Genomic DNA, 2,500 nt, shown 5'->3' with positions numbered 1-2,500 from the left:
ACAGATACTTCGATGGAATCGGCAATAAAGTAAGCCTTTACTTAAAGACGGACTGCGGTTTGTTTTGGCGTGAGTCTACTTTTTTTCACATGATTCTATAAATTCGCAGCACCCAGAGTCTTAATAGGGAAAAAAAACATACGGAGAAACATACAAATCATTAAATAGATGGGATGCAAATACTACTGGCAGGGAAAATTTGGAAAGGAGAAGCGATCGACCATCACGTGATATTGAGCAAAAAAGAAAATGTTCAATGTTGCATGTTTGTCTGAAACAGCAAAGAGGAAATTGTCTCCTTGTGTAAGAATAAACATGCTTGTGTTCGAGAAAAAAAGGAATTATTATATGGACTCAAACTCGACAAAACCCATCAAACCACGAACTTCTTTGCGCACGTTGTTCCCACGGCGGTCTGCTTTATCTCTGTTTTGTTTTGGTGGTGTTCAAGTGTGACAATAAATTCATGTTACTATGCTCATTCCTATCTGGTGCCCAGACAGTGATGAACATCTCTCTGTTTGCCACAAGGGTTTTCATGCTATTAATGTGATGACAGTGTGCAATGCTCACCTGTCATCTACAAATTTTGTTTGCATATGGCATGGCTCTGTACATGATTCAACTATTTTTAATGCCAGCTACTTGCAAGCATGTATGGAGGGTGGAGGAGGTGGGAATGGGTGGCTCCTGGGAGACTGTGGGTATGCAATCAAACAGGTACAGGTAGGTACCAGAAGGTCCATACAAAAATGAAGAACACCACTGAGAGGGCCTTTGGCCTGTGGAAGACAAGATTTCCCTCCTTGATTACTCTGGTGGGCAGTGCAAAGCAGCAAATTTCTGCCTGGCCTCCATTACTCAATAGCTTCTACATAACTTAAGCCCAACTTAACTCAAAATATTTTCTTTTGTTTAAGATAAATCTCAACACCAGAGAGATGTTTGCAAAGCTAATGAGAGGCATGAGTTAATTTCAACTATAACAGAACAAACTGTTTTGAACCTTTTTGCAATGCAGAGCAGTTTGGTAGGGATCACCTCGGTTAAAGACTTGATTATTGCTTCTTGCTAGCTAGGCCTTGGAAAGTGACAAAATATGGAGAGAGTTTTGTTAAATTTACTGTGCATTGAAACCAATTTTCAAGGAGAACATGGAAAAATGTATTTGCCATAGATGGAAAGATTCAACTTTGCAGTGAAAAACACTTGGAGCGAGGTGCACTTTAACAGTAACATTAATTTTATTGGGTCACTTAATTTGTCCAAAAGCCACTCAACAGTCATCAGGTGAGTTCATTTTAAATGACACTGCAGAAAAGAGAAACAGTAAGGGGGCTTTCATTTATTAGCACATGAAGGGGGGGGGGGGGGGGGGAAAGTTATTTTTGAAAAGTATTAAGGGGGTTGTCATATATTGAGCAGCTTTTTGAGGGGGTTGATTGAAATGTTGGCTTTTCTACTTCATTTCACTGGCTTCAAAGCTGAATGTACATATTAGAAGAGATTTATAATATTACACCCATTTTCCTGGCCATTGGAAAAAGTTTTCCCAATTATGGAACTGTTCCTGGAAACAGGGAAATGCCTGTATTGGGAAATACCTTTAATGATTAACTCTCAATGGTCTGGACATGGAAATGCACCACCCTTCCTATGAAGTTTTAAAAGTGACGGATGCCATATATTTTACTTTTTGTGATGGTATGCAAGCTGAACAGGGGCGTAGCGACCATATACGCACATACCCACATGCGTACCTCCAAAAATCCAAAAAATAAAACATTTTATTTCATTTATTTATTTGATATTTCCATTGTAAAGGGAGAGGTCTCTCCCTTTTCCTGTAGCCACATTTACTGTGGATAATGCACTCGTCTACTAAACACTTATAACAGTAGTTCCAAAGGTTGACAAATAAACAACAAAGTTACTGCGAGTGAATAGTTAGCATTTTCATGCTTTGATTTATGAAACTTATCCCCGGAAAACATGGGAAATGGCATTTCTGAGGCCCTAATAATAAACATTTTCTGGGGAGCATGCCCCCAGATCCTCCCTAGAGGCTCATGCAGAAAGCCCTTGTTTCACTGCACCTTCCTGTGGGTACCTATTAAAATGGAAAACCCTTCTACGCCTCCTGCTGAATTGTTGCTTCTAAGGATATAGATGATTATTGAGTTGAAAATGTTGAATATAAGCATTAATGCTACTAACACATGAATGCATTGGATGAACTGGCTGAGCTGTTCTGCTTTCATGTATAAGTTGGGTGGCTCCCGTATGTATGAGGGAGAGAAAGAGGGGGGTTGAGATATAATGCTGGATAAAGCTGGGGGTTATGTGATTGTTGCCATTAATATAGAGGGGGGTTGGGAAATGTTTGAAGGACTTTCCAAGTAATTTTGCCAACCACCCCCCCTTCCTATGAGCTAATAAATGAAACTCCCCTGATACATACACGCAAAATAGTTTTGCATCTATGTTAAAAGTAACAACA

Source organism: Montipora capricornis, chromosome 13 (assembly GCF_036669925.1).
Source record: "Montipora capricornis isolate CH-2021 chromosome 13, ASM3666992v2, whole genome shotgun sequence".
Taxonomy (NCBI): domain Eukaryota; kingdom Metazoa; phylum Cnidaria; class Anthozoa; order Scleractinia; family Acroporidae; genus Montipora; species Montipora capricornis.
The sequence above is the reverse complement of the archived record's forward strand: the minus strand, read 5'-3'. Positions refer to the sequence as shown.